The sequence below is a fragment of the Podarcis tiliguerta genome (assembly GCF_965153285.1).
Source record: "Podarcis tiliguerta genome assembly, chromosome: 6".
NCBI classification, from domain to species: Eukaryota; Metazoa; Chordata; class Lepidosauria; order Squamata; family Lacertidae; genus Podarcis; species Podarcis tiliguerta.
Window position 1 is genome coordinate 57,322,569 of NC_139539.1, and position 26,630 is coordinate 57,349,198.

Here is a 26,630-nt window from a genome sequence, read left to right on the forward strand (position 1 = left end):
ATTGGTAGATTTTTTTTGTCCCCAACCTGCCTTCCTTTACAATCAGCTGCCATGATTGTATTGCAGTGGACTCACTCCATGCCTGGGAAAGCTTAAGGCCAATTGTGGTTTTATGGTCTTCCTAATCACCATCTTAGTTTTCCAAAAATGCAAAAGCTCCATCACTGAGGGACGCTGTGGGTAATAATAAAAAAAGCAAAAAAAACCCCCTAAACCAACAATTATGGTAGCTTCCCCAATAACACTGGAACTGTTTTAAAAAACAAAAAGAACAAAAACAAAAAACAAAAACAATTTAATGGAAAGGTAGGATTTAAAGGGCATTGCATTTTGGAGAAACTAAGATGACTGTTGGCAGCCAGAACAGCTGCCTCAGTAGCCATTACAGTGGGCAGTGGGCTGTGACCACTCTTGAAAGACCTGTTTTACTGGTGTGGTGCTGATTATGTAGCTTGGGAAAATACAAGCTAATTTTACATCGCAACATGTCACACTGATGTAAGAAGCACCCAGCTCACAACTCTCTCCACATCTACAGTTTCACCACCAACACACTCTTGGGAGCTGGAAAACAAGGAAAATAAAAAGTGAAGAAATACAGTTGTTAGTGCCAAACCCTAAGTCGTTGCCTAATTTCCAGTTTAGCAGAAAGCCATGAGAGTTATTGCCAGGGGAAACTAATATTAAAAAAAATGTGCACCTGAAATAAGGATTCACATTTGGATTTTGAATACATTTGCATGAAGTTTTCTTTCACCTTAGTGTGAAATACAGTGGTACCTCGGGTTACAGACGCTTCAGGTTACAGACCCCACTAATGCAGAAATAGTACCTCGGGTTAAGAACTTTACTTCAGGATTACTACAGAAATTGCATGGTGGCGGTGCGGCAGCAGCGGGAGGCCCCATTAGCTAAAGTGGTACCTCAGGTCAAGAACAGTTTCAGATTAAGAACAGACCTCCAAAATGAATTACGTTCTTAACCTGAAGTACCACTGTACATGTTTTTCTCACTGCATGTATCAATAATTTTCATATCACAAATATGTGGTAATTTGGCACTCAAAAATATGTTTATGACATTAATGTTTCATTTACAATCATTCCAGAACTGCCTCAAACTTTATATCTTGAATGTTCTATCCTTAATAAAGCTATCATTGGAGATGTAATTTATCATTCGTGAAGACTAAGATTAATCAATGAACTGGAGTTTAACCTATCAGACAACATCAACCCAACATACTGAAATGAATATCGCTACTCAAAAGGAAGCTCCTCATGTAATTCAGTTCATTTGATTTTCAGGTGATAATATCTTGCTAGGAAGAAAGAGATCAGAAAAATAAGACTTTTCTGCAGCATGTTAAAATTTGTGCTTTGTAATTTACCAAAAGGAAGAAAATGAATCATGTGGAAACATTCCATACTTATTATAGAACTAGCACTAAAGAGAGCATTTTCTTTCGAAACTGTCTCACCTATAAAGCAAATATCACTAAACACATTCATCTACCTGATTTATAGGGTTGTGCACTAGCCTCAACCAAATCCTGAACCAAAATGGGTCAACCCAAGATTTTTTGACAGCTTTCTTTGTAGGCCCCCTTGATTTCTTGAGGCCATCCCTTTTGCACATAGAAGTTCCTAGTTTTTTGAAAATGCTAACTTGGAGTCTAAGGCTATACATCTTTATGTGATTCTGACTTGAACTGTTTGCAAGCACAGGAGCAAAGCTATGCAGTACGATCCTATGCATGTCTATTCAGAAATAAGCCTCATTGACTTTAATGACACCTACTCCTACCTAAGTGTTCACTGGATTGTAGCCTCAATGCATTCGAAAGCAATTCATTTTCAACTTAAAAACCAAGGATGCAGGCTTGCAACAACAAACATGGAAAGACCAAGAGAAAAGAACACAAGGAGCTGGAAATGTGTGCAGCATTTCTATACAGGCACAAGATACATTAGGTCTCCATTTGTTTAGAATGTTTGAGATTCGAAGATATAAGAATATGTACAGTGAGGGGGGGGGAGTATTTGATCCCCTGCTAAATTTGCCTGTTTGCCCTCTGATGAAGAAATGACCAGTCCATAATTTTAATGGTAGGTTTATTGTAGCTGTGAGAGACAGAATAACAATAGGAAAACCCCCAGAAACCCAGAAGATGGGTCAGGGATGGGTATTCCAGCATGACAATGACCCAAAACACACGGCCAAGGCAACAAAGGAGTGGCTCAAGAAGAAGCACTTTAAGGTCCTGTAGTGGCCTAGCCAGTCTCCAGACCTTAATCCCATTGAAAATCTGTGGAGGGAGCTGAAGGTTCGAGTAGCTACACATCAGCCTTGAAATCTTACTGATTTGGAGAGGATCTGCAAAGAGGAGTGGGACAAAATACCGTCTGGTGGCCACCTACAAGAAACGTCTGACCTCTGTAATCGCCAACAAGGGTTTTGCCACCAAGTACTAAGTCATCTTTTGCAAAGGAATCAAATATTTATTTCACTCATTATAATGCACATCAATCTCTGACTTTTGTCTTCTGGGTTTCTGGGGTTTTTCCTGTTGTTATTCTGTCTCTCACAGCTACAATAAACCTACAATAAAAATACTTTTCTCCCTCACTGTATGTGCGGAAGAATCATACCATATTTCATTGACTCATTACACTCCCTATATGAGTGCAAAATATTTGTCAAAAAATCAAATACCTAACAGATGTTTAACCTATCCCATGCACTGAGATGGAGAAAGGATATTGGTTTTGTGTGTGTTGTGTCTGTCACCACATCGGGCTGCCTTTGACTTCCTTTTTGGCATGTGGCTCTCTTGTTTTGTGGCAGGTTGTACTTTATGAAGAAAAGAAACCTTGCGCTGTTGCTGTAAGTAATACAACGATCCCTTTAAAATATTACAGTATGTAATCCTCTGCAAGTTAACTACATGCCGAGTGAAGAAGAATCGCTTTTGATCGTTCCAAATTTATCTGGCACTAATTAGAGCTTAATAAAAAGGGGGGAAAATGCAGGCAGCAATTAATTCCCAGGTGCACTAACAAGGTACAGGAAAGTAGGATTCTTGCATGACATTGCCAGTGTCATTGTAAAACAGGAAATGACTAGCTGAGAATCCACCAGCAAATGAGGGTGACACTCTCACTGAAGAAAAGTCATCCATGCTACATTTTCCACAACGAAAAGGGAGGGAAATAGATTCTGGAAAGGTCCCTAATTTCATGGTTTGGCAGATGCATAGTTAGGACACAATATGAAGTCATGCCTATCAGGTGAATCTCATTTTGCAGTGAAGTATTAATCTGCTGCTAATACACTTTCTACCTCATAGTTTGAAGGAGAATAATGGCATACATGGAAGATGTCAGGATTCAGCCCCAGCTGCACACTGGAGCAAGGACAGGAAGAAAGGATATAATTTAACTGCATATTTTATTTTGTAAAAGTGAACTGAAAATTGAAATATTAATAAAATATTTGCCAAAATGGCTGTTGATGAACTAAACAGCAGTTCGCTTTTATGAAGACAAGGTGGCTCACATTAAAGTTTAAAAGGAAGTGTGAGTTTTTCATTAATTACCCTGATGCTAGATTGCATTAAAGGCACAGCTGAAAGCTGAAAGGGGGGAAAACACAAGGTACTAACTTGCCCCAAATCATATCTAAATATTATTATTATTATTATTATTATTATTATTATTATTATTATCATCATCATGCCTTTCAATTGGCTGGAAATAGAATCATTTGTCCATTACAAGTGATCTGTATCTAATTGGTGCATAAGCCAATTCCAATTACTTCATAGTAGCTCTATTAATATATGGGACTACTTGGAATCAAGAAGGCTGTGGTTTTGATTTTTACTGAAATCTGGGTAATGGCAACTGGCATGTAGATTGGTCTTCAAGGTATGTTCTTTTGACTGTCATTTATCCCAAGTAGAACTTGAAGGACATTTTGCATATGACATTGAATAGCCTTATTATCTTGCTAAGTACCATAAGTAAAGCCACAAATCATAATCTTTAAATGTGTATTAACACTTTTGCTGCTGGCTTTGCTTTCCAAGTGTGATCATATTTCTCAAATAATGTTTATTTTGTCACAGACATTTCTAAAACCATAATTGACTGATGGTATATATTCATATTTAATCTTAGAAGTAAACTAGAAAGGCTTCCTACAGGTCTCTCAAAACCGTAGCTTACTGCAGAAAAGAGGAAACGTCTAGCATTGCTATTTAATTACTTGCTGAAATAACATGCAACCTCTTGCTGTTTTTAATGTGATGTACTTTTCTTCAACTGTATTTAACAATATATTGAATAACCCTTATTACCCTAAGCAAATGATTTTTTTTCATACAAACCTGTACTGCAGAAAATGAAAAAAGTTTAATTGTCTATGTTCACCTTTTAAGGAAATTCCATAACTGTGTGGCAGTTTTCTACAACTTTAAAAAAAACCACGTGGTTTATGATGGTTTCAAAAATTACTATGTCCCTAAAGTACAGCAGGCGCTTAAAAAGAAATACCACTGGTTTCCATCGATAATGCTCATCAAATTTCAGTTTAAATGTGACACTGACATGTTGGAAACACTTTTGTGGGTAGGTGTTTTACAGAATTTCTCTGTCATTTAGCTGCTATCCAACATGAGCTTCCTTGGTTTGCCAGCTTTCAACCTACCTCCCAATGAAGCCTTTCTGTTTCTTCTTTCTGCTAACAGCATATATATAGCCCGCTCTGTATGAAAGACTTGTAGCAAGGCTTTATCCCATTCCTTCTATTCACTAGTGACTTCCTAATTCCCTGCCTCTGCTAAGCCTCTATTCTTCATGCTGTGCCTCATCCACATAACCTACCCATAGTCCTGTTTCTAAGCCAATGGCATGACCTCACTTTAGCCACTCTGCCTTTGGGGTCTCCATTCTCTAGCTTTCTTACCTTATGGGTTCTCTTCCATTCGGCCTCCAACAACTACACACTTCTATTCCCAAACCTCATGTAAAGAGCCAAATAAATGATAATAATTTTATTATTTATATGCCTCCCATCTGACTGGGTTGCCACAGCCACTTCTACTTCCATCACAGAAGATGCACTGTCTTTCCACATTATATTGAACCATTCACAAAAAATAATCATTGTGTGATACAACTCCACAGGACAAGCCCTATGTGTGATCAGCTCCCTAGTTTTCACCCAGTTGCAACCACACCAACAACAACGTACTTCCACATGGATTGTAGAGATCTCAGAGGCCCTGCTGTAAGTGTGCACAGAGGAAAAATTGCACTGGGTCCTGTTTCAACAGTGAGAGCCAGTGTGGTGCAGTGGTTAAGCGCGGTAGTCTCGTAATCTGGGTAACCGGGTTCGCGTCTCCGCTCCTCCTCCTGCAGCTGCTGGGTGACCTTGGGCCAGTCACACTTCTCTGAAGTCTCTCAGCCCCACTCACCTCACAGAGTGTTTGTTGTGGGGGAGGAAGGGAAAGAAGATTGTGAGCCGCTTTGAGACTCCTGAAGGGGAGTGATAAAGTGGGATATCAAATCCAAATCAACATGTGACTCAAATGTTGACAGGCTTTCAACATCTGGTTAGTTTTGCTTCAGTGTGGCTTGTTCTACTTGCTTATTATATATTGCATTTGAATTGTTTGCTGTTAATGAGATTGATTCATTCAAATTGTATTTTAGGACTGTATCTATGTTTACTCCATTGTGAGCCTTTCTGAGCATTACTGTAGAAGAGCAGGATGCAAATGATAAAGTCAATCCCTCTTGCAACAGTGTGCCTAAAATTCCTCCAGCTATATGAAGAGCCACTCAAGAAGATAGTTTGCCACCTGCAGCTGTGTCACACAGACAAGAAGTCTTGATAGAAAATAACCTTTCTGTGGAGTAGTTTGAAGCATAAGAACGACTGGCATACAAACAATTTCCAAATATGAGGTGGGTCTATACAAATAAGATTATATAGTATGAAGTGATTTCTTTTTAAAGAAAACTTCTTGCACAAACTTTCTATTTGAAGGGAAAAGAAAGCTATTATTTTCCAGCGAGACAGAAAAGGCAGGGAGAAGGACACTGTGGTTATACAAAGGCGCTGAGGCTGGGACTTCTCTGACACTGGAGGGAACGGGGAGGGTAAAGGGAAGGCAGCCAGACGGCGCATGCCAGCTCTCCTCATCTTCTTGCCACCTCCAGCAAGTGTTGCGCTGCTCCTCAATACATGTAGAAGTGATGACACACACACATTGTGATTCACGATACATTGCCAGGTCAAATATTATGAAATCGCTATCACAATGTGGCCTTTGAACCATTTTTGGATGGTGTACCAATTCATCGCCCATCCCTACCCCACGCTGCTTAACCATCTTCTACATGAAGCCACTAGGAGGTTTGGGCTGCAGTACCATCAGTGTGCTGACGACACTCCTTTCCTTTCTATCCTCAGATCCCAGGGAAACTGTTGAAATCCTAAACATGTGCCTAGAAGCATTTTCAGGATGGATGCTATCAAGCAAGCTGATGTTGAATCCAAGTTGTGGGTGGAGAGATTCCCAGCTCCGGAAAGACCAAGTATGCAGTCAGGAGCACAGTGGGTTCAGCACTGATGGAAGAAGAGTGCTTTCTACTAGCTTTGGCTGCTACATCAACTGCACCCCTATCTGGACAGGGCTGACCTTGCCACAGTGATCCATGCTCTGGTTCTGTCAATACTGTATTGATCTATGTGAGACTGCCTTTAAAATGGTTCAGAAACTTCAGCTGGTCAAAGTCCTATGGAGGGTGAGGCAGTCACATCTGTGACACCTTTACTATTTCAACTGTGCTGGTTACTGGTGTGCTTTCAAGCCCAATTTAAAGTGCTGGTTTTTATATTTAAAGCCCTAACTGTTTCAGACCCATTTATTAGACCACTTGCCCTCAAAACATTCTGTGTGTGCTTTAATATCTGCTTTGGAGGCTCACTTGGTGTGTTCAAGTTACAGGTAGGTAGCCATGTTGGCCTGCCATAGTCGAAACAAACAAAAAAATTCCTTCCAGCAGCACATTAAAGGTAAAGGTACCCCTGCAATTAGGTCCAGTAGTGACCGACTCTGGGGTTGCGGCGCTCATCTCGCTTTATTGGCCGAGGAGGCCGGTGTACATCTTCCGGGTCATGTGGCCAGCATGACTAAGCCGCTTCTGGCGAACCAGAGCAGCGCACGGAAACACCGTTTACTTTCCCGCCAGAGCGGTACCTATTTAGATGGTCTCTAAGGTGCTACTGGAAGGAATTTTTAAATTTTGTTTTGGCGTGTTCATCCACTTAAGTTGGTAAGAGTTGTGGTCGTAAAGGAGAGATGCTTCTCTGCTGCAGCCCCATAATTATGGCATTCCTTTCCATTGGACCTGCATCAAACTTACACATTGCAAGATTTTTGAAATGCCCTGAAAACGCTGCCTGCAAATTGGCCTTCCAGCCAAGATGTTTTAATAGCTGGTTGATTGCCTGTTTGTTGTTGTTTTCTGATGCTGTGGCTACATTTTCTTATGTGGAGTGATGTCAAGTTGTAGTTTTAAGTTCTGAAATTTTGTATTATTGTTCTTTTCTCTTTCTAGTGTTTTTTTTGTGAGCCACTTTGGATGAGTATCTGGTCAGCAAAGTGACTTAAACATATTTAAAAGTTAATAAACAAACAAACAGAGCAGTATTATTTCTTTGAACTGTGGTTACATAATTTATTTAACTTTTTTCTACAGTAGTTTCAATTATTACTTGAAAGGGTATATGTTTTGCTATGTTGGCTCCTGGAGTATGGTTGTTTAATTAGCCCCTTATAAATGTATTGGAATATTTGTGCTGTAAGGGTTTATTGATTTAATGGTTATAAATTCTGTATTGCTTATTAATTGAAGTGCATGTGGGACAGCCTTCTTATATGTTTAGTAGAAATTTATTGATAATTATTGTAGAATTTTTATTGTTAGATATTTTTTCATGTGGTTTGACTGCTTGTGGCTGAAAAGTATGAGAAACGTATTTGTGCTCTTCATATTCCGTAGTTCGTTTCAGTAAAGCCAGCACTTTCAAATGCACATATTTAAAATCTTCATGAAAGAGTTGAAGATTCTCTTATCTTAGTTTGCTGGTAAAATCTGGGCTGCACTATATTTTTAGACTGGCACATTCTGTGCAAAAATAGACAACTATCATGAGATCTGTCTTCCTACAAAAAAAAAGATGAGAGGGCAATTCTAGAACCACTTACAAAATTATAATCCCATTCATTTCTGAGGGACTGCAGCAGAATACTGTGAAGTGGTACTTGGATCGCTCTTGAGGTATTACTGCCAGCATTACTATATGAATGACCATCTGAGACAAAACAAAGGAAACACAGATTTAAGCAATAAAAGATTTCTTCATACCCAGCAAATAGCAAAATTGAAAAATCAATAGCAATTTGGCAACATTTGTGCATGTGAAGACTGATCAGGTTTAAACAATCCTGCACAGTCAGGATTACTCTTCTGTCTGTGAGAAGGGACTGCATAGGACCTTCAGAAATAAACTCAGCAAATGGCATGCCTTCCTCAGTAGATATGTGACTGCTATTTCTTGCCTCTATAATTCCCCTTCACACTACTATAAAACAAGAAAGTGATTACTCTCAAGTTATAAAGGATATCGAAGAGACACTGCCATTCAGAGCAGACAGCATTGGGCTACATGGAACCATGATCACACCTGCACAAGTTAGTGTCATAGGTTGATGTGATTATCCACAAACCAAATTCCTTTTTGTTTATCACTTTTTCCTCTACAAAATACACATAAATAATGGAGTTCCTTTAAGGTAAAGGTAAAGGTACCCCTGCCCATAAGGGCCAGTCGTGTCCGATTCTAGGGTTGCACGTTCATCTCGCTCAAGAAGCCAGGAGCCAGCGCCATCCGAAGACACTTCCGGATCACGTGGCCAGTGTGACGAAGCTGCAACTGGCGAGCCAGCACCAGCGCCGCACACGGAAACGCCGTTTACCTTCCCGCTATAAAGCGGTACCTATTTATCTACTTGCACTTAGGGGTGCTTTTGAACTGCTAGGTGGGCAGGAGCTGGGACCGAACGACGGGAGCTCACCCCGCTGCGGGGATTTGAACCACCGACCTTGCAATCAGCAAGTCCTAGGCACTGAGGTTTTACCCACAGCGCCACCCACGTCCCTGGAGTTCCTTTAGTCCAACATAAATTAGGCAAATGATAGCCTTGTTAAATAAATTTATGAAATAGCAGTGAAAGTTAAAGAGTTCCTGATGTGGAATGCCTTCAATTCACCAAACTTGAACTTTTCACACAAGACCTTCCTGGAAGATCTTCCCCAAGTTAGTAGACAAAGCATTTTGCTTCTCCAGTCTGTTGTTTTTGAGCCATCTGGCAACACAAAAACAAGAAACTGAGAAGTTGCATAGGTATTCCTATACTCCTCATTAATTTTATCATAATTTAAAACAAAAGGTTTTGATCTATGAAAACTTCAATAACTTTGCCTCTCCACTGCAAAAGCAAAAGCCATTCAGTCTTACACAGCCAAGTCAAAGGAAGAGCAACTTTTATATATATATATATTACCAGCAGCACACCAAGTCTGGACAGCAAAAGCCCAGAGGCGGGGATTGTTGGTCTCTTCATTTTAAAACTCCCTGTCCCTGGAGTGCATCCTGTTCTAGTCCAATACCCCTTCCAAAAGTACTCATATAGAACAATCCTAAACACTACTTTTCACACCAGCCAGCACAGAAGATGGGGTGTGAGGTTTCTTCTTCCTTTTTGCTGTGCCAGCTCCAAGGCACCTGTGGACTGGATCCAAAGACAATGGTTCCAAACCATTGCCACACCCTGTTTCAAGTCTTTTACACAGGATACTTTTACACAGTAGCTTCCTATTCCCTGGATGCAACAGGGGACTCTGACCCACCAGCACAGGCCAACAGAACCCAGCAGATGGTCCTTTTTTGTCGTATCCTATGCCCTCCAGTGGCACTGATTGGGGATTAGGATTTCCCTGCAATGCTTTGTTGTTTGGGGGTTGCCTTTAATAGGTTTCACATGTATGTGGCAATGTTAAACAGACACAGAAAAAAAACATAACACTGTTTTTATTTAACCTGTTATTATTTATTTATCTTCAGGACTAGGAAAAAAGCAATATATTTATTTTTGTATCTGGTTTGTGTGTATGCTAACATGCATAATAAAGTAACCTTTTATTTTCCAGGAGCATATATGAACTTAGAAGCAGAGGTTTTAGTGAGAAACAGCCTTCATCCTAATTGGCCCTGGCTCTTTTCGCTCAGTTCTACATGCTGATAGCTATGGCTTGCAAATGCATTCAAGGCCGCTTACTGCCTCGACAAAGTCTGCTTATGTTGTGGCGCTTGCTCTAGATGCCCTACAGCTTCTATCTCAAGATGATAATCTCCACTTTTGGTGTCACTTCATCATATGGGGCCACCGGTCAAAGGGCACCCACTGGATCTTTCACCAGCTGAGATAAAAAGAAAAATCAATTTCAATCATCATAAGATGAAGCCACTGGTATGTGCACTCACAGAAGACAGATCCCACTAAGAAGCATGAGAGCCAATGTCCTCCTCCCTTGCTGTCCTGAAATGGTCTTAAATCATCGCACAAGCGCACAGAAACGCAGGCCACAGATACCGCCCTTTCTCAGCATTATAAGCAATCCACTTTGAGCTCAAGCAAAACATACAGAAAGGCATCCACATTCATTTTCCTTCTTAAGTGTAAAGAACACATTGCATGGAATTAAACAAACTGGGGAGTGTGTGAGAATTAGGCGAAGGGGGGAATCATATTCAGTTTGTCTTCAAAAATCTATAGATATCCCTGTTAGCTACATTATAAAATATTAATAGAGGAGAAATATTTGTTTCCAGCACAATTCATAGAATAATAGTGTTGGAAATGGTCCCGAGAGTCATCTAGTCCAACCCCTGCAATAACAACAACAACAACAATTTATACCCTGCCCATCTGGCTGGTTTTCCCCAGCCACTCTGGGTGGCTTTCAATGGAATATTAAAATACAATAGTCTATTAAACATTAAAAGCTTCTCTAAACAGGGCTTCCTTCAGATGTCTTCTAAAAGTCTGGTAGTTGTTTTTCAGGAATCTCAAGCATGAATCTCAAGCAAAGTGTCTATGACGGAGGACCATCCAATCTCGGCTTACAAACCTCCAATGAAGAAGTCCACCACCTCCCGAGGGAGTCCATTCCACTGCCCTATTGTATACACATCTACTCAGAAGTTAAGTCCCATGGAGTTCAAAGAGGCTTATTCCCAGGTAAGTATTGTAGAATTGCAGCCTCAATTTAAAGCATTTCTTCAAAACTATATATTAAAGGCAGATGTTAAAATATCATACACTGCAGGTAGAAGTCCAAGATATTGATCAAAACATTTAGCAATAACTTCCTGTTATTATTTTTCTTTAAATAAACACAGCAGCAAGGAGCAGGTTGATATTGGGGGAGGGGAGTTAAAAAAAGATTTGATATATTCTCTGCAGTTTCCACAGTTCTGCATCCAGCAATAGAAACATACTGTGCAACAGCTTGAGAGATGAGCTTCATCAACAATAAGTAATTTTTATTCTGTTTGAATGGCCGAAAACAATGAAGGTGATTAAGTACTGCAGATATAGAGTCAGAATTTAGGAAACTGGCAAAATAATTATAGTAATAAAAATAGTTCCCTGTGAAATAAAGATTTAGTTTGGGAACTATTTTGTGTGGAAGAAACTGTTTGCTAATTTTTACTGATAGGTCAGGAAATGATAAACACTCTAACAGGCTTTTGGAGTTTGTTGTGTAGGTTTACTATTAATCTTCCTTTCTTCTCTCCCTAAAGTCTTTTCCATTCAGCCAGCCACTGACATGACTAACACATGTTGTCCCTGAGCACATGACCTTCATTTTTGCAAGGCACAGTCCATGAGTTTGGAGTCTATTCATGGAGGTCTCTGCGCAAAAGTTACAATCAATAGTTGGATATCAGAGAGAGGACTGGCAGGTGTGATCCAAATCCCTTGTCACTCACATACATTTCTGCACTTTGACACTCTGCTACAATGTACGCTGCAGTTATTTTCAGAAATATTCATTCTCTTCAATGTGAAGACTGCCTCAAAGAGTGGTCTGTTCTTAAAACAGAAATATAATAACCTTTACAGCCCCTCTCTCTTTTATGAAGCTCTATGTCAATCCGTCAAAAATACACCACTGGTGGTCAGCACCTGGGTTGGGGAAGCTCTAGCCCACAGGTTAATCTTAGCCTGTTAGGGGGTCCAGTTTGGCTCACATGATCATTTCCCACAAAACAATGTCTGCCTGTCAATCAGCTGATATCCTTGGTTGGCATCTGCTGATGGGGGTGGGGTTCAGTCCTGCTGGGTGGTGTTTTGCCAAAACATTCCCTGAAGGGAACATGCTGGCAAAGCAGACCACTACAGACCAGGACTGAACTCTCCGCCTATCAGCTGATCATGAGTAAGGAATGCTCATCATCACAGAATTGTAGAGCTGGAAGGGATCCTGGGGGTCATCTAGTGCAACCCCCTGAAATGCAAACATCTTGTAATGCAGAAATCTTTTGCCCAGCGTGGGGTTCAAACCTGTGACCCCTGAGATGAAGAGCCTCATGCTCTACTTGCTGAGCGATCAGGAAACACGCTGGCATAGCAGACCCATCTCTTTCCCCCCATGGACTAACTTTGACAAGTTGATGACACTAGACAGCTATCAGTCACCTGCTGTTATGTTTTAATCACAGTGAATTATTTTCCATGGCCACTACTGTATCAGAAATGAAGGGGGGTGTTGAAATACACTCAGTTGTTTTTCCTATGGACCATTATTCGCCTCCAAGTTTTAGCCATGAGAGCAGGGTGTAAGTGGCAAAGTTAAGAATACAGGGGTGGCCTGCTTCTTTCCCAAGCACAGTTTTCTCTAATAAACTATTAAAAACTGTAGTGCGCTCTCTCTCTCCTTCCTTCACGGAGAAAGACGGTGTGGCAAGACAAACTGAGACTTTTTTCCAGGTTTTTTTTTTATAACTAAGGTAAAATCACCAGCTCAATAGCCCCTGGAAGTATCTGTCTGAACTTCTTCAGGATTCTTACTCAGGAGTACTTCCTTTATGTCCCAATTTTCAAAATGATTGTCTCTAGAAAACTAGGGGTGGTCATGAGATTTCTTTTTCCCCACCCCAAAATGGCCAAGTCTGCTCTTGTAGGAGAACTGCTGCACTCATCTTTCCTAAATTTGGCAGGCTTCATCACCTCACAAGTGACAAACATGCCTGCAAGTTGCATTCAACTGTGGCAAAATATTAAACAATTAAAAATTTTATATTTATTTATTTATTTAAAAAATTAAGATTCCCTGCATGAAAAAGCCAGAATGTATCTACCTGTAATTTTGTAGACTTAGTACACACTGGAGGGGCTCCTCTGTCTGCAAATGTCACCCACTTAGGTGAAAAGACTTATCACCAGTTTTAGATTCCCCATTATAATCAATGGAGCAAAGCAGACTTTGGATTTAAAAGATCAGATTGGCCTCAAATAACGAACTGAACCTGATACACAGTAGATCCAAAAAGAGAGTGGGCTGCTTCCAAACTCTACAGATACAGATACAGTCCTTGGAGAATCTTGTGATAGCAAAACACCTCTATCAACAACAACAACAAATTTTTATTTGTATCCCGCTCTCCACAGCCAAAGCCGGGCTCAAAGTGGCTAACAACAAATAACATCATATTTACATGCAAATGCCGCTACAGTGTTGAAATGTTTTTCATCAAATCATACCCGACACAATTTCCTTCAACAAAATCATCTTTAGTTTAACATTATGTGAGTCTCTGGAGTTGTTTCAAAGCCGGCTGAGAAACTAGGATTCCCAGACTACATCCAGATAAGGGGCCTAGTTCCTCCACATCCACCATTGTGAAGGGATGCCTTTTTACACATGAGAAGGTCTAAGAGTCTATTCCCCACCCCCACCTTCAAGCTCTTCGCCTATACAGAGACATCTAGAGGTCTGCACAGATAAACTCTCAAATACCCTCAGTGATGACATTTGTACCTTTGCATTTCATTAGATGTGTTCCAAACAAGTGAAAGTTTTAAATGGGGCAAAGCATGCTCTGCCATCTCCTCAGTAAGCTTTCTTTCCACCCAATAATTACTCTGGTAACACGAGGATGCATACAGCATGTTCATCTCTACAATGACTATGAAGCTTGTGTCCTAAAGTAGCAGACAGCCTTCTCTGACTTGCTACATTGTATCTCTGGTTATAACAGTTTTTTGTGTTCCTTTCACAAGGGAGGGGGAAGAAGCTGAACTCCTAATATATCATATAAAAGAAAAACCCCGACAAACACACGAATGAGTAGTGCTTTTAAAAATATGAGACTCTAATAATACACCTTTTTTTAAAATGGACAGTAGAGAGCAGCACAATGATGTTCAGGAGATGCATTATGAAAATGACAGATTGCAAACCAAGATCATCCCTAAGTATATATCGGTTTAGGCTCAGAGCTGAGCACAGTTGCAAACAATAAAGGCTTTGTGTTTTTTTCCCCTGATTTGGACTTAGAATTCCTTCTGCGTACTATTGAAATCAGAAAAATTGCTTGACTATCTGATGTGCAATTACCTTATGAACAGCCCCAGGGAACTACCAAAGCATCTGCAACATTGCTGTGCATAATAGTAAACACAGAAGAAGAAACATATTTTTGTGGGCTGTCACAATAACATGACATTGTGTATAGCTATAATGGAACGATGGGAACTATTACTCAGTCACAAAACAAACTCCATTTCCATCACACATGCAGCTTTCCAGCAGGAACGCTGAATCCTGGTCGCTATTATTTTTTAAGCACACAATCATATATTCTCCCCCCACGTCTCTCCTGTGCTTTTTAGTGGGGAGCAGAAGTAATTATAAGGACAAGGCTGATCTTCATAGGGGTTTATAAGCAAGAGCACAGGAAAAAGAAGCCTGTCTTATAAAAGAATGCAAACTGTCTAATAAAGAATGCATGTCAGAAAGCTGGAAGGAAGCTTTTCCACTGTTGGGTTTAAAGAGATGAGCAGCGAAACTTCCTTCTTTTATGTATCAGGAGGGAGTATGGAGAACGCAAGACAAGTTGGAGATGAGTGCGGGATGAATGCCGCTGTCAATGCCTGGAGAATCTGTGCCTTGTAATGAAGTGGGAAAATAATGAGGAGCTTGAAGCATTTTTCCTCACCAGAGCAATTACAGGGGACCCTCCCCCCCCCCCATCATGCCTACACGGAGGAGCCAGCAGTCCAAGGAGGCAGAAATAGAGCATCCACCGTCTCCTCTCTCCCCACAACTCCCAGTTGCTACCTCCGGGGTGGGGGGCTATTATTCCTGCACGGTTCTTTGCAAATTTGTAGGATGGGTGCCCTGCAGAAAACTTGCCTCGCCACTCCGCAGGGCTGCACGTGGGGGCTACTCGCCGCCCTGAAGCATGAATAGGAAAGGGGAGGCAGCTTTCGCGTTTGAGAGGTGAGGAACCCACCAGCATTCAGCGAATGGGGCAAACCCAAATGCCATCCTATTGGGGGCGGGGGGGGGGGGGAGAAGAGGTTCCTTTGCTCTAACATTGCCTCCCCACGAGCGCGCGCGCACACACACACCATGGAGCCCCCACGCGCGCACGTGTCCCACTTTGTTTTCATCCGGAAGGCTCGGAAAGAGGACGGCACCTGTTCTCGGGACGAACGGAGCCCGGCTGGATAGAGAACACGCGCTCCGCGGAGGCTGCGCGCGGAAGGGGGAGCGGGGCTCGCCGGGGAGCCGCGCGAGTAGCGGTTCGTACTAGGCGGACGGCGGCCGCTCTCGACTTCGACGAGGCGCCCCCCGAGGCGCGCGCAAGGGAAGCCCCGGCGCCTCCGAGGGCGCTGCTCCCCACGCCAAGGCGCACGCGCAGCCTTCGCCCCGGGCTGCCCCACCCCCTTTGGCGCCCGCCGCCTCGCACCCGACTCACCTCGCCGGGCCGAGCCCTCCCGCCCGCGCATGGTCGGAGACTGAGGCGGCTGCTGCCCGCCGCCCGCCCGTCCGCTCGCTCGCCGCTTGCCTCTCTCTTTCTCTCCCGCGCTCTCCGTCCCCAGCTCAGCCCGCGCGCGGCTCCGCCAGCTCCTCCATCCCCCTCCGCTGCTCGCTGGGTGCATCCGCCCCCTGCCGCCTTTGCCCTCTCAGGCCCCCGACGACGCGGTTAAGCTGAGGCCAGCCGGAGAGAGCGAGCGAGGGAAGGAGGGAGCCAGGGAGGGAGGGGGAGGCCAAGGAGGAGAGGAAGGGTCGCTGGCTGCCGCCGCCGCCGCCGTTGCTGCTGCTGCTGCTGCTGCTAACGCCGCCTCCTCCCCCTCGGAGAGACGCGGGGTGGGGGGTGGGGAGAGGATTTAGCGCCTGGATGATGGTGATGATGATGAGGATGATTTCTGAAGCGGCGTGAGGGTGTCCTCGGCGTGTAAGAAAAACAAGATGGGGGCGGGGAGAGAGAAAGCCACGCTGGGTTCTCCTCACGCGACTCGCAGGCTTCCTGGTCCAGGGAAGGAGGCATGCCTGGCACGGCTAGAAACGAGGCTCCCCTCACGCGCCCCTCTTTTCGCTCCACGCCCCTCCATCTCCACGCGCCAGCCGGGAGACTTCGCGCGCTCGGGGAGGAAAGCACCTATCGAAGTGGAAGAGAAACTTTGCGAGGACGAGGCTCTCTCCTTGCCATGTTACACCCCCCCCCCCCGCGCGCACTTTCCCATAGGAACGGGGCGCGAGGGGTGAAAGAAAGAAAGGGGGGGGGGGTCCTGAGGAAAGCCTGGAGACCCAATTCAGACTTTTCGCCAATATGCCCGGGCATCGGCTTATAGCCAAATACTGTCACATCCCTCCTCACAAACGTTTGCACTTCTGTATCTTCTTTTTTCAACTGATTGCAGGAGGAGAGCTGTTATAATTACACCGAGGGGGGGGAAACCCCCACTTTAATTTGCCAGTTTCATTAAATGATGGTGTTCAAGAGAGATGCGGGGAAATTATATATAGTTACAGGCATTCTGCGCCTCGGAAAGAACCAGCCGTGTACTGTAAATCCAGAGTTTCCTTGCAATTAGATTATTCAAATGCACGCATACACGCAGAGAGAGCGCGTGCCTGCAATTCACTGCTTCCTCTCTCGCAAAGGCTCGCTCTGACTGGGTCTGGCATAGAAACCTCCCTCAAGTAATCTGGTTGGACCCTGAAGTTCTGGCATCCCGTTTTAGGGCACCAAATCCCCAACCAAGGATGCACAGGGTTGTTGTTTTTTCACACTTCGTTCCATCCATTTCATGCCCCTGCACCTTTTGCATGCTCCTTAATAGCATGTCAGCCATTTTTCATTAATAAGTCATTGTGAGGAAGGATAAATCTCGAGTGGAATGGTGAACTGTCTAAAACCTACGGAAAATAGGTCGTTTCTTTGGAAGTGAGTTATTTTGCTCCTGCTCATGTTCAGGTTGCTGGCTTCTCTCTCTCTCTCTCTCTCTCTCTCTCTCTCTCTCTCTCTCTCCTCTTTCCCTAGAAAACACCATCATAATAACAAATAATGTGATGGGGCGGTTGCTGGTGTGCCCCCCCCTTCTTCCTCGTGGCTTCTCTCAGTCACCCATGAAAATTTAATGAGGCATTTAGGGCTGCTACCTCCAGAGTCAATGAGCTGAGCATATGTAGTCTAATGCACTTGCTGCTGAGGCAATAGGTCTACTGCAAGCAGCTCAGAAGTCATCCAGACGCTATCTTCTCGACACAAAATTCACGACCCATTAAACCTATTCTGTGATAGCAGCTTCTCTCCACAAATATCACCCTGTCCATAATAGAGATGGAGGGATTCCATGCAGCTTCCTGATGAAAGAGCCTGTATTAAAACCAAAGAAAGCATAGTTGTAGAAGAAGAGGCTGTTTCACAGAGAAGCTTGCCTCTGGAGATGTTATAGGAAGTTTGTTTATTGGACTTCTTCATGTGCTGCTGTTCTTCCTTGCAAGAGGCAGGTTAGGGTGCAGTCCAAAGTAAATCTCTGATGTACTGCACTGGGCATCTTCCCCTTGAGTGAACACTAGCAGAGCTCCTCATTCTGCCTGCTAAAGTGCAGGAAGCTGGATTTACTATCCGTGGACTTCCTGGTAGTGGCAGTCTGTGTCCCACCCAGCCATGAGGCAGACAGTGGCTGAGTTAGCCCCACTGCCATCATCTGATTTGAGCCCGGTCTCTACATCAGCTCCCGATTAGTAGGCTTCTGTCTGCCCCATCTCCTGCCTTCCACCCCAGCAAGTATGAGCAACTGTGGCTCCACCATTTCTTCACATCCCAGATGCCGCTACCTGGCTGGGATACAAATTGCTCTGCCAGTCTGAGAAAGAATGACATAGCCTAAGCACCAAGTGAGTTTCATGGCTCTAACCACTACCATCCCGCCCTGATCTAGCCACTGTGATCCATGTGATGGCCACCTCCAGGCTTGGTTATTGTAACTCGCTCTATGCAGGGCTGCCCATGAAGCTGACCCATAAATTCCAGTGGGTGCAGAATGCTGTGGCGAGGCTACTTACAGGGTCCTCACTGCAGGACCACATCCATCCAGTGCTACACCAGCTGCGCTGGCTCCCGGTGGAGTACAGGGTCAGATTTAAGGTGCTGGTTTTAACCTTTAAAGCCCTATACAACCTGGGAACCTTGTGCTTACGGGACTGCCTCTCCTGGTACACCCCACAGAAGAGCTTATGGTCTGCAAACAATAACATCTTGGAGGTCCTGGGCCTCAAGTAGGTTAGACTGGCCTTTTCAGTCCTGGCCCCAGTCTGGTGGAATGTTCCGTCGCAAGAGAGCAGGGCCCTGTGGGACTTGACATCTTTCTGCAAGGCCTGCAAGACGGAGCTGTTCCGCCAGGCCTTTGGTTAGGGCCCTGTCTGACCCCTCTCCTCTTACAAGACCCTGCATATAAGTGGCCTCTCTAACTCTTCTCAGTGGCTCATACAAATAGCCGAGCCTGGTGAGTACTTAGGGTTTGCAATCCCTATAGTTATAATTTGTTGGTAGCCATCTGATCTTAACTTTGATTTTAATCCGATTTTAAGCTGAATTTCAGTTGATTGCTGAACTTTATGTTTTAATGTATTATATATTTTGATGTTAGCCACCCTGAGCCTGGCTCTGGCCGGGAGGGGGCCAGATAACAATAACAATAACAATAATAAATTATTAATCATCATCATCACAATAGCTTTTTCTTAAGCCTATTCATTTTAACTGGATTGTGAGCATGAACTGTAAGCCTTAAGTTTTAGCAAAGGTTTTGAACAGCTTCCAAGTTTGCACCCCAAGTTATGTCTTCTGCATAGGTAACAGCCTCATGCAATGGTGTGGATACACAATGAAGATTTATGAAATTTATAAAATTCAAATTTATGAAAGGATTTTTTAAAAAACCACACAAAACTTTGAATGAGAAGTGTCAATTTGATATTCAGTGCTGGAATTTATTGATTCAAGTCACACTTCTAAAATATTTTTTAAAAAGTATAAAAGAGCAAAATTGCTCACAAGGCTTCAATATGAATGCAAATGAATATGCTGTAATTATACTGTGCAATTTTCTATTAAAAAAATTAAAAAATTGAACAGACCTGAAAAGTAATTTGAATTGCAATTCTTCATTGTACCCTTTCATTATGCAAGAGTTACCATAAGCAATCTGTTCCAATTTAATGCAAAATATTTTTAGTTCATAACTTTACGTTGAAGGTAATTGAATGAGGACATTTATATGCTCATGGATCTTTCTCAAGCAAGTAGAATCAAGCAGGCACTACTCTTGTGCAAACCCTATGAATCTGACAGCACAATATATGAATGTCTATTCAGAAGCCTGTCATATTTCATCCAAATGATGTACTTTCAAGTAAACTGAACAGCCACAATGTACCTTTGGTAGGAGAACCACATGGTGGATTGTGAGGTAAGTGATCAATATTTACCAAAGTGACAGAATCACAGAACTCTAAAGCTGGAAGGGACCCCAAAAGTCATCTAGTTCAAACCCTGCAATGCAGAAATCTCAGCCAACAGCCATCCAAACTCTGCTAAAAAACCTCCATGGAAGGAGAGTCCACAATCTCCTGAGGGAGACTGTTCCATAGGCGTTGCCTAGGGAGGGGCAGGGGGCAGCTGCCCCCCTAAATTGATAAAAATCAATACACATCTGAGGTTCTACCCCACCCCCCAACAAAAGCCTGCCCACACCCAACAAAAATCCTGGCTACACTCTGTCAAACAGCTCTTATTGTCAGAAAGTTCTTCTTGGTGTTTAGTTGGAATCTCCTTTCCTGTCACTTGAAGCCATTGTTTCGAGTCCTATCCTCCAGGGCAGGAGATCACAAGCTTGCTCCATATGACAGCCCTTAGATAATTGAAGATAGATAACATATCTCCTCAGTCTCCTCTTTTCCAGGCTTAACATACCCAACTCCGATCTCGTGGAACACTCTGTCACAAGAGACTAGGGCCCTGCGGGACTTGACATCTTTCCGCAGGGCCTGCAAGACAGAGCTGTTCCACCAGGCCTTTGGCCAGGGCACAGCCTGACTCCCTCCTTTGGCAATCTTCGCAGAGCGGTGGCCCAATGGTTGCCATTGCCATTGGTTTGATTTGAATTAATTTTATAATGAATGATTTTAGAGTGTTGTGTTGTGTTGTGTTGTACTGTTGTACTGTTTTATTGTTGTTAGCTGCCCTGAGCCCGGCTTCGGCTGGGGAGGGTGGGATATAAATAAAATTTATTATTTATTATTATTAATTGTTGCTCATAAGGCTTGGTTTCCAGACCCTTTATCATCTTGGTTCCCCTCCTCTGCACACGTTTTGGCTTGTCAACATCCTTCTTCAATTGTGGTGCCCAGAACTGGACACATTACTTCAGGTGCAGTCTGACCAAGGCAGATTACAGTGGGACTATTACATTCCTTGATTGGGACACTATACTTCTGTTGATGTAGCCTAGAGTAGAATTACCTTTTTTTGTTGCTGCATCACACTGTAGCTTGTGCTCTACTAAGACCCCTAGATCCTTTTGTGTGTCAAGATCCCAAGGCCACCCCCCATTCACGAATAAGACACAGGGACACAGATATTAGGTTAATAGTTAGTGGGGAAATTTAGGCCACAACTTTATTGGTTACAGAATGTGAGCAGTATTGGCTTAGGCACTGGAATTGACCTGACTATATCTGACTCCGGTCTGCCATGCAGGGAGTCTTGTAAGGGTCAACCACCAGTAGGAGGAGCACTGTCAATGCGAATCAACTCACGCTCACCCCTGGATTCCTGATGGTGTTGTAGCATGGCCCTAGACCCTCCACAGGCTTCGGACAAGATCCACACTCCCAGATTCCTTTAACAGAATACCCTTAATATTGGAGGGGCAGGTGTGGCCACACCTCCCCTCCCCCAACATAAGTTCAACCAATGCCTAACCACAAAACCTTACAAAGTTGTGATGAATGCTACGAGGTAGGTGAAAACCAAATGGCCCAACCCAATTTGCCAAGTGGAAAAATTCCTACCAGGCACCTGAACGACGACCAACTGAGGTCCATAGCAAACCCAGTCAGTGTCAGTACCTGAAAATAGGGATGTCAGGGTGGGAGATCAGCAAACCGAGCCAGAAGGGAGCTCCCTGGCTCACGCCGAGGTTTAATTGGTCCCGGCCATGCCTTCCGACCTGCCGGATTGGCTGTCAGAGCTATGAAGCAGCTGGGACCACCAAATGATGCGGGACGCAGTCCCACCAACCCTGGAACGGAGTGGGTAGCCATGTAGACCGACCGCAACTCCTCCCCACCCGGAAGTACTCACATGTACTCCTGGCAAGCCAGCTGTCCCCCATCTATCATATATTTGTGCATCTGGTTCTTCCTGCATAAGTGCAGAGCTTTACATTTGTCCCTATTGAAATTCATTTTGTTAGTTTTGGCCCAGTTCTCCATTTGGTTAAGGTAATCTTGTACAGTGGCACCTCGGAAATCGAACAGAATCCATTCTGGAAGTCCATTTGACTTCCAAAATGTTTGGAAGCAGCATAAGCTGCGTCAGACGTTTGGGTTCCAAAGAATGTTCGCAAACCGGAACACTCACTTCCGGGGTTTTCGGCGTTCGGGAGCCAAAACCAACTCACAAGGCATTCGTCAACCAAGGTATGACTGTATTATTATTATTATTATTATTATTATTATTATTATTATTATATTTCATATACCGCCCTATACCCACAGATCTGTCTTCTGTGGTATTAGTTATCCCTCTCAGTTTGGTGTCATCAGCCACTAACATGTGCACACTAAGGATTCTTCATTTCCTCTGACCTTGTGTGAACAGCAACAGAGTTATTTCACAGAGCCTTAAGTACCTCACTTGCTTACTTTGATTTGCCAGTGTCACAACTTGCACACAGCAATGGGCAACTAAGGTGCATAGAGAACTTTTGCTGTTTACATTGAGAAAGAAACAGTTAAGAATCTATTCTGTCCCTTTGCCTCTGACTCTGCTTAGCAAACATCAACTGAGGTATAGAAATGTGTTTGTGAGCATGGAAGGGAAAGGTTCTTAGGATCAGGTCAGGGCAGTTGGATATGCTTTGGGTGGCTGGTTTTGGTCCCTCCACGCTTAGTCTATCCCTTCCTTCTATAGAGACATTTTTATTTCAGCAAGCAGTTGATTTATTGGTCCCTTAATCTTTATATATTGTTCTTATATTGTGTTTTTATTAATGACTGTTTTGGTGGCTTTCTGACAGCATTTTATTTGATGTATTTTGATGGCTTCCAGTGCTTTAAGTCATTGTGATTTTAATCTTCAAGGAAGAATAGAACTGTATTAAATATTTAAACCAACAAAAATGCACCATATGCACCAGGGAAAAAGTGGCGATATAGACTGGCTAAGTAAAGAGCATCCTTTGATGCTTGAAACTACTCTACTGTGTTACACACACACACACACACACAGACTTAGAAAAGTGCAATAGAGCTATTAGCAGCTTCACGATTCCATATCTTGTCTTTCATTCCCAAACTCCCAATTTATCTCCACTCAGAAAGGAGCCTAGCATTTTTCTCAGGCTTTGTGTCAACTAGGCTCAACTGTCGCAGATTCACTGAGGTGTAAATGAAAACTCAAGATTTCCCCAGTGGTGGCGGTAGGCCAGGTAGTGCTGTGTTTTAAAGCTGCAATCCTAAACACACATCCTTCGAGATGCTTTCAGGTGACGTTAAGTATGCAGATCTTAACTGCAGGTGTATGGTGTGCAACAGTGTGGACATTTGATGAGTGCAATAGTGTTGCACTCCCAGAATTAAAACCAAACTTTAGAATGGTGGCCAATGTGAGTCAAAGTAGATTTATTGGGATTAATGGTCATAGTAGAATCATAGAACTGTAGAATTGCAAGGGTCATCTAGTCAAACCCCCGGCAATGCAGGAACCTTTTGCCCCACATGGGTCTTGAACCCACAAACCTGAGATTAAGAGTCTCATGATTTACCAACTGAGCTATCCATGACTAACATTGGTGCAGTGATTTCAATGGGTCTACTCTTGAGTGCCACTTAGTTGGCTGCAACCCTTAGAATTCATAATTGATTGATTGAGCTAACACTTCATCAGGACTTTTTAACATGAAGCTTTAAATATCTGAATCATCAGTGGAAATCTGGGCTGAGTGGTAACTGATCACACATTCACTGTTCAGGGTTTTCAACAATCTTGAAAACTGCCTAGAAATGTGCAAATGATTGAGTATCTCATGCCCCACTCCAGGGCACTTTGAAGCCAACTTAAATAAGTAATCATTTGTAAAGATTTTATTGTGGAAGCAGTTAAACTGCAAGTGTATTCCCACTTCCCATATTTAAGGTATGGAGTACTAGTGGCTGGTGGTTCAGCTTCTCATGTTGTGAGCTTACTGTGACCTTGGAAAACCCAACCATAGTCAAAGTTGATGCATTCCTAGTGACACAAAAACTTAACACTCACTTTGGGTGTTGCTATTGTAAGATCACTTTGGAGAAAGTTATTTGAAGAATGAGGCTTTTTCTTTCAGTATTATAGAATGCAACATTTTCCAAAGATGTCTGGCATCACAATTCTATTGTTGTTGTTTTTTACTACATTCTATCTTAAGCCCTTATAAATAAGCAGGACAATCATTGCAGGGCTGGATTGGCCGCCTGGCTGAAGGCAGGGGTCAAGAAAAGCTTTAACATGTTTCTTTCCTGTCAACAAATTTAATATATGTTCATTTTCTTTTGCATTTTTGTGCCTTTGTCTATTTAACTGTAGCTCTTTTTTGAGCTGGATCTCTCTAAGATTTAATGTTTCTACAGTGGCTGGCACAAGAAGCCTACTGTGAATCTGGGCTGTCCGTAACACAAAGACTAAACAATCCAAGCTGCAGTGGTAGCATTTTTCAAATTATTCCAGAGCATTAACTCTGGCTTGCTTTACCTTTTACCTTACCCAAACACTATACATGGAGCATTTCATATCAAAATTGTGAGTTATAGGTAAGGTAAAGGATCCCTGGATGGTTAAGTCCAGTGGAATTCCATTATGGGGTGCAGCACTCATCTCTGCTTTCAGGCCGAGGGAGCCAGCATTTATCCACAGACTGCTTTCCAGATCATGCGGCCAGCATGACTAAACCACTTCTGGTGCACAGAATACCATGATGAGTGCCAGAGTACACAGAAACACTGTTTACCTTCCCACCGCAGCAGTACCTATTTATCTACTTTCGTTGGTATGCTTTTGAATTGCTAGGTTGGCAGGAGCTGGGACAAAGCAATGGAAACTCACCGAGTCATACGGATGTGAACCGCTTACCTTATGATTGACAAGCCCAAGAGGCTCGGTGGTTTAGACCACAGAGAATCTGCACAGTACTCAGTACTTCAGTACTTCAACTGCACTTTATTATTTGTTAGCTATTTATTTATTACGAATTTAATCCTAAGTAGGCTTCTGCTAAATGGATATTTATGAATAGGACAAAGATCCAAAAGAGGATTCCACAGGGGGTAGGTAACCTCCTAGAACAGATTTTTGGGGGAGGAGGGCATAAGGGGTTGTGGGAAGTAGAGGGAATAGGTGAGAATCCCCTTGTCCCTTTTTGGCTGGCGAGAACTTCAAGCTAAGCTTTAATCCTGGCAAGACAGTGGCACTGTGCTGAGTAGTTCCTGTGTCTGAGAAACCCACTGGCTATGTTGACTGGGGCTCATTGGGAATTACAGTCATTCAACATCTGGGGGGCATTAGGTTGGGGAAGTTATGCTGTCTGATGGCCTTATTTATTTAATGAATGCCTCATCAAAGCATTTTAGTCATCTTACAAAAAAAAGTCTAAAAACGTAGCAATAAAAGTATACTACAATGAAACTACAATAAATTTTAGACACAACCACTAGAACTTTTTATTAAGGAAAAGACTGCTATGGCAGGACTTGAGGCATGACATCCCTGCCATTATCCCTACTGGGATGTCAACCCTACTCTGAGGTTAAAATACCACCTACTGAATAACCAAGAAAACTTCTTGAGCTTTTCAGTGCTCCTCTGAGATCTCCCATCCAATTACTGACCAGATCCAAACATGGTTAGCTTATCAGATCTGACAAGAGCAGAGCCCAGGGTAGAATGGCTACTTAAACATTTATTTGTGTCAATGACACATTTAAAACCCGCTACTCTGTCTAAATATTTTAAAGCAAAATATGAAGAGGGAAAATTGCATATGACACAAGTGGAAGCAGAAGCCAATCTATTGCTAAAGGAGAACAATTGTCTGTTTGAATGATTGTGTCTTTCATGGGCACAGAACGAGAGGGCTGCTATTCTTCATAAGACTTGTGTCATTATGCACACCTTGCTTATGTTTTAAAAAGCTTTGCCCAAGGCATTTTACTTACATCATTACAACCACCATTATTTTAGGTGTCTCTACCTCTCAGTCCCAAAAGTTTAGGGGGAGATCCATCCATCTATCTTCACAATACATATAAATTAATAACATTGGGTTGTATCCAGACCATGTAAATTAGTTTCCACTAAAATCAATGGGGCAAGTTAGTATTAATCAATGGGGCAAGTTAGTATTGCTATTTCTGCTTGCCTGGTGGAATGATCTCTCCTCTCCTCCACCATGTGGTGTTCTGGTGGCCCTCCTAATCCCAGCCCAAGCCAATTTGGAGGGAGGGAGTGGAGGGAGAAAGGGGGTGAAGCCCCATTGCACTAGTGGAAGTCCTTGCATGAGCTTTTGCTATCAGGGCCAGTTATATTTTAAGCACTGTATAAGTAAAAAAAGGATTCTGAGGTGTCACTCAGCTTACAGTACTTCTTCTGCCAGCACAATGAGGAGACAATAAATCTTTGGAGAATCCTGCTCTCCCCACCACACACAACTCCCT

At 43.0% G+C, this 26,630-nt stretch overlaps 1 protein-coding gene across 10 annotated transcripts in view; it reads right to left on the reverse strand.

Annotated features, from left to right (window-relative positions):
* Nucleotides 1–26,630, reverse strand: part of DAB1 (DAB adaptor protein 1) — a 635,724-nt gene that overhangs the window by 175,362 nt on the left and 433,732 nt on the right. For 2 of the 10 annotated variants that reach the window (XM_083448093.1, XM_083448091.1), the window contains exon 1: nt 16,129–16,691. The exons of 5 other annotated variants lie outside the window; for them this stretch is intronic. The gene's annotated coding sequence lies outside the window, so the exon portion shown is untranslated. Of the gene's footprint in view, nt 1–15,847; nt 15,927–16,128; nt 16,692–26,630 lie in introns of those variants that run through there. 3 more of the 10 variants (XM_083448088.1, XM_083448095.1, XM_083448092.1) reach the window with 3 other exon arrangements.